Source organism: Empidonax traillii, unplaced genomic scaffold (assembly GCF_003031625.1).
Source record: "Empidonax traillii isolate 1590-97213 ecotype Southwest subspecies unplaced genomic scaffold, ASM303162v1 scaffold455:size476776, whole genome shotgun sequence".
NCBI classification, from domain to species: Eukaryota; Metazoa; Chordata; class Aves; order Passeriformes; family Tyrannidae; genus Empidonax; species Empidonax traillii.
The window spans coordinates 283,546-290,327 of NW_020955648.1; positions in this window are offsets into that span (position 1 = coordinate 283,546).

Sequence of the window (6,782 nt, forward strand, 5' to 3'; positions counted from 1 at the left end):
GGCGATGAAAAGGACGACTCACAGCCCTAATTAACTGGAACATGCTAATACCACTGAGCTTCCCTGGCCAGCAAATTTGGCACGAGGCATATGGGACACTTTCCAAACAACTGCTCAGGGGAGCGCGTGCCTGCAATTCATTATTCGATGAGCAGAGTTTCCTCTCTGCCTTCGCTGAAGAGCTCAGACCAGACACATGAGGGAGGTGAGTCTGGAGCCTGCAAATCCACTTCGAAAGCCATTTCGTGCTGGAGGGGAAAGCGACTTATTTCTCCTCAGGCATTTAAGGTATTTAAGGTATCAGGGGAAATGTGGCTTTGTTACCTCTGGGAGCGCTCAGGGCTTCTGAACGCTGCAGCTTGTGGTGCTCAGCTTCCCGTGGGGAAATCCACATTCCTTCAGGGTGACATTCACTCTGGGCAGAAGATGTGCAGCCTCCCACAACGTCCTCATTCCAGGACTGGAGGGTGTGCATTGTCATTTTGCAGGGTGAAGCAGAGAAGCCAGCCCAGGTAGCCAGAGCAAGGGGAGAGGTGGCAGAGGCCCTGACACTGTGTGTCCAGGATGGGTTATTCCCTCTTTTGACAGCTATCCTGGGCAAGGCAGTGCCCTGGCTTATCCCCCTGGAAAAGGAGAGAGAAGGAGCCTGCCCAGCTCCTGTCACAAATAAATCAGTTTGTGAGCTTTGGACGGGGAGCAAAGGGCAGGGCTCTGAAAAAGATCAATTCATCCCCATGGTATGACCATCACTCTCAGCATTTACTGTACTGTCAAAGCTGGAGGCAGGAGCTGCAGCCTCCTGAAGGCCACCACCTGCCCCTGGGCTTGGCTTCAGCCTGGCTGCCTCCCAGGGCTGTTCAGGGCAGCTCCAGCACAGGGTTTGGGTGGCAGCAAGCTGTCTGACCAAGCACTGCCACAGCCTCACCAGCACAGACACCAGGAATATCTCAAAAGGTTTGTGCAGTATTCCCAGGACATGCTGGTCTGACCATCCATCCTTCCCCCTCCTCAGGGCTAAAAGACTCCTCTTCCCATCACCAGCAGCCTCCTTCATGCCCCTGCATTCCTCCTCCTGGGCTGGCCTGCCCCTCATCCTTGGCATCTCCTGAGGCCATTGGCTTCGTGGCCAGTCATGACACCCTGTGCTTACTGAGGGCAGAGCTCTCCCCCCTCCCTCCCCATCACATCCTTTGCAAACATTCATTGCTATGGTGACAGCTCCCGAAGGAAAATCTTTTTGAGGATCTTTCTGAGCTTTTAACAAAGGTACAGCCACTTTAATTATTTTCTCTAAAGGAGATGGTTATCTTGCTCGATGGCAACTGAATTTCTTTCATTTTGTTTCTGGTGGCCACTTTGATATTGCTCAGGCTCTGGCTTTCACTGTGTGGCTGTAAAAAATTGGAAGGGAGAGAGGTAAAACCAGGTGCAAAAACTGCTTCTAATTCCTGCTGTGGGGGTCCAGGAGGTGCCTCCAGGCTGAGGCTGCCAAGGTGCAGACAGTGTGGAGTCTGAGTTTCTCCAAGATGAATGAGATTTTGGAGCACATCTGCATCCTTCTCAGGTAGCAAAGTGCAAAGTAAATAGCAAGGTGGGACATTGATTACCAATAACCTGTGCTGTGTGTGAAATGCTGCGCTGAGAGATACTTGTGGAATCTTCTGAAGAAACATCTCTTGGCTTTTGAAGGCTTCACATTGGCAAATGAATTCTTTCCATATACACTGAATGGACTGAAGACTTTTATATGTGACATCAGGCAGAGGACTGTACTCTGTAGCTGTCTTTAATGCAAGTAATGAATATAGCAAATAGCCTCAGATCAGCCAGGAGAAAGCAACCTGGGGGTGTGATATGACCACATGCCTGGATTTGATGGCTACTGTGTTCAGACCGTGGAATATGGATGCTCACGGACAGGACTCCAGCACCTTGAGCAGCCAAGACTGTCCAACCCATTTTTGTAAGATGAGATCATTAAGACCTTTCCCACTGAGCTGAGGTCAGAAATATAAAAAAAAAAAACCATAAAAACCAAATCCCCAACATGCTTCAGGCTCTGCAGAGGCAGCTCAACGTGTCTGTGAATGCTCAGCAGCCTCACCATGAACAAGGCATCCAAATGCAGGAGAAGAATGTTCCAGAGCATCCTGTACCCAGAGACCAGTGGCTTGCCTGGGGGCTGACTCATGACCCACGGAAGGCTGAGAGGACAAAGCTGCTCTGGCCAAGCCCATGCAGTATTTGGAGTGTCACAGTGGTATCTTGCACAGCTCAGAGTAAACAGGCAAACAAGCAGTAGCCAGAAATGTTAATATTTGCAGAAATCTCCTGGTTTTGGCGCCGGGGTGTGGGGTGCTGAAGGATGCTGGTGGAATGCAAACATGGTGGATTCCTGGCTGCACAGAGATGCATGGGGAATCTCACATGTCAGAGTGACAGGCTGCCTGACAAGCCTGGGGAGGGAAACCGGGCTGAGGAGTTCAGCAGCAAATGAAACTGGGATTGAGTTATTTGATCATCCCTCCTGAGGAAAAAAAAAAAAAAAAAAAAAGTCATGGTTCAGCCATGTTCATCCTCCTGTGCTTCTTTCAGAACCTGTTTCCTACATGCCAGCCCCAGTGGGCTGTGGGTGTCCCCTCCCCAGAGCCATGCAGCATCCAAGGGCTCAGAAGAGACCCAGTCCCTTGGTGCAAGCTCCACGTAGTAGGAGATGGATTTGTCCATGCTGATCCTCGTCCCTTCTCTTGGACACATGAGGGACAAAATGACAAAAACCTTGAAACTCCTGCCCTTACTTGACCTGGGTCCTTTCATGGCATGTTTGGTATGGTTTGAACTTGCTCAGCACTTCTTGCCATCTCTACCAGTCTGTTATCTGGACCATGGCTGCCATTTCATGGTGATATTTGGGGCTGGTCAGAATGCCTTCAAAGGCTCCAGAGCCTTCAAAGCTCTGACTTTAGCAAAACAGCCATGTCATTTGGGCCTTGGAAGAAAATATTGGCAAATAATGGCCTCACCTTTGGTCACCTTCATTCTGCAGCTATTTATCCAAAGATACCATATCTTGGAGCATTGCTTCATTTCCTGCTCACTTTTCTAACCGAGGCCTTTAAATCACGTTGCTGCAGCTGAGGTCACGGAGGGATGTGTAATATCCATTAACAGTGATGCTGCTGTTACCTTGATTCACCTCATCCCTTCTTCTTTTACTCTTTTCTTTCTATTTACAGTAATCCCTTTCCATTTCTTCTCCCTCCTGGTCTCAGTGCGGGAAAGCAAAGCTTCCTGGGGTGCAGCCTGCTCTTGGGGACATGGGGAGCCTGGGATTTCTCCTGGTCTGGCAGCACCCCACTCCCTCCTGGTCAGATATGCCACGGGCAGTGGGAAGGGCTGGCTCCAGGCTGCCCCATCCTCACCCCCACAGAGTCCTTCCCCTGGGGCTCATCCAGGTCAGCACATGGAAAAGATCAGCTCCACTTCTCCCCTCTGCCCCTAGCCTGCCCCACAGAGCCACAGTGGAGAGCATGATCCAGAGGAATCAAAGTCCTTGGTGTGTATTTGTACTCAAACCAAAGTGAAACAGGGAAATCAAAACGCAAAGCTTCTCATCCCGTGTGGATCTTCCCTGCCTGCATTTGGAGAGCCAACACCAGGGACTGACAATGTGCATCAGCAGCAGTTGCTTCCCTTCCACTCGTGCTATCACTGAAAGCGCAGTGAAGCTCTCCAGCAGCTGGACCCACTGCACTTCCCACTTCATCCCCCTCCTTCTGCAAGGCCAAACAGTTCCTCTGACACCCATCTCCCAGAATAATGTTTATTGCATAGAGCAGAGAACGGTGAAGGGGTTTGGACCCAATCCATGTGCTTTCAGCCAAACCCTTCCCAATCCATGTTATCCTTCATCTCCCCAGTGCATAATCAAACTCTCCAAACACAGCGTTCTCAGGTCCCAGCCCAGAGCCCGGAGCCTCCCGAGAGGGATATGCTAAAAAAAGAAAGAAAAACATTACATTGCCAACTGAAGCGAGTGCTGAAAGGAAAGAGATGCCAGGAGCACTTAAACAGGAATCTGAGACTGGGGGACGCTCGGGTGTGTGTTTTCAATCCACAGATGGGAGATGTGTTCACTGGGAAATGACTGCCACTCACAGCTAGTTTTACACCTCGTAGCCGATGTCCCAGAAAGTGAAATGGCCATGACAAGGACACCCCATTTGTATTAGAACTTTCTCCTTGGATTGATGGAATAGTGCAACGCATGGTAAAATGGTGCCACTCCTCCTTTGGCTCTGAAATCTGCGTTTGCAGCTCAAACCTGCAAAGATGGAAATAAGCAATTGTACATGGGCGATAGGTCCTGTCAGCTGCACAGGGAGCTGTTTGGGAAAGCCAAGGCATCAGGGGGGTCCAGGATACTGTTGGGTGCTGCAGGATGTCCTGCAGGACCTGGACCCAAGCTGGCAGCTCCATGCCCTGGTACAGAGCATTGGTTCCACAAGAGCAGCGTCCCACAGTCCTGTGCCTGAGGCAGCTATCCACTGGCACAGGTGCCGTGCCAGGGGGATGCTCCTGCTGTTCACACTGCACAGAGGGACCAGGACTAGGCTACACCTGGGGCTGACAGGGGACCTGATGGGGAAACATCAGCTGAGCTATCCCAAATTCTCATCTTTCAGGGTGAAGTTTCAGTTATCTGGCTACAGAAGGACTCACCTCTCCAAACAATGGGCCTACAACTGCCCCAGGGAGGTCGTCACCTCCCTAGGCTCCATAACCAGCCCCACAAGGAGGGATGAGCTCTCTGAACAGGGCACAGATGCTGATTCACAGGGACATCTCCCAGCACTGATGGCTCAGGCTACAGGGAAACGTAACCTTTGGCAGCACATTCCAGATTTCTGCTGAAAAGCAGTTACTGATGCTTTGACCTCTATGCAGACTCACACAAATAATGGACTATGGTGCTGCCACAGGTCAGGGAGCAGCATCCTGGCTCACTCTGGGCAGCGTGTCTTGTCTGCTCGTCTGTGTGTCTGTGCACAGTCTGTAACATCTCCTGGAGGAACGGTGGCAAAGCCAGGAGATCAGAGGCTGGACACAGATGATGAAGCCATTTCCCTCTCAAAAAGATGCATCTAAGCAGATGATTCAGGTCCCATCCAAAACTCACGAGTTCAATGCCAGCTGTTTCTCGGGATTGCTGGCACGTGGCAGGAGGATGGGATGTAACGCCAGCCGCTCTCGTGCCGCGTTGGGCTGGCACTGGCTCTGCTCCCGGCAAGCCTGGTCTGTTCACTTGGCGAGGGCCAGCCCAGTGGAAGCACGAAACCACAAACAGGAGGAGTGAGGTTTTGCTGTATTAAGTCACAGCTAAGTGGAGATTGTTCAGGCATCCCTGGATCCCGGTGTCACTGTCCTAGTGATATTCCCAGGAGGACTCTGCTGAGTTGTACGGTGGAAGGGCTAAAAGGTGTCGGTGGGAGTAGGTTCAGCCTGCTGGAAACAATTCATGCCCAGCGAGTGCTTCTTGTCCCCCAGTGCCCACTGAGCAGCAGGGACTGAGCACCCCCATCCCACTGCCACCACGGGTAAAGGAGTAAGATGGTGCAGCCAACTCTCACCTCCCTCAGCGAGCTGGAGCAGGTTCAGAGCCCTCATAATAACTGTGTGGGAGTTATCTGGCCATGGCCTGACCTTGTTGCTGCCTGTGGATGCCACTTGCTTGGCCACCCAGAGGCCCAGGGGTGCACTTTGCTTGCCCATGGCCAGCATCCCCAGGACTGATTGCAGCTCATGCACTCAGCACTGCTCCAAGTCCAAACATCAGTGCAGGGCTGTGGCTGAGTGTGTGATCCTGGGGGGCTGCTGGGGACATAGAAGAGGCTGATGCCTGCAGGCAGGGCTGCTGTGGCCACATGCCAGTGACCAAGCACGCACAGTGCAAGAGAAAGCCTGGGAAAATCCCTCAGACAGGCAAATGAAGTTGGGCAGAAATATTTGCTGCACTAATTGCACTGCTCTAATAAGGAGAAGACAGAGCACTAAGAGGAGGAGGGCAGTGGATGGACAGTGCCTGGCACATCACCCTTTTGGGGACATGTTCTGATCCTAACAGTGGTTAGGAGACAGGTGGTCTGTACAACTCTTTTGAGTCCCTGTGCCCCCCTCCTTTCAGCTTTATTTGTTTTTAGTTCCAGTATTGAAAGTTCTTGTGATTTTTCTCACATGTCCACCAGTGTTTGCCACTTCCCACATCGTCCCAGGGCCCATCATCAGGTGACCACACAAGGATGAAAGCCCTTCCTTCTTTCTTTGTTTCACCAACAATCCCACAGCCCTTGTGATTTCTTGAGCTGACCCGAAGCTGTGACTCCACAGCGTTGGCCGGAGCTGGGCTGTGAAAGGTCCCGTGAGCAGGGCAGAGACGGGGAGGCTTTGGCCTGGAGCTCATTTCTGCACTGCAGGCTCAATGTGGCAGTGGGGCGGGAGCTGTGCGGTGCAGGGACGGTGCAGGGACAGTGCAAGGGCAGTGCAGGGACAGTGCAGGGACAGTGTCCGTCAGTCCCATCCCATCCCGCGCGTCCGGCACGCGCGCTCCCGCGGGCGGCGCGTGAAGCCCCGCCACTCGGCCCGGCGCGCGCGCACGTGACCGCGTCACATGCCGGGACCCCCCTCGCCCCGCCCCTCCTCCGGAGCCCACCCAATGAGCGGGCGGGCACGAGGCCCGTCCGCGCGATGATTGGTCCGTGTGGATGTCAATCCTCTGGTGGGGC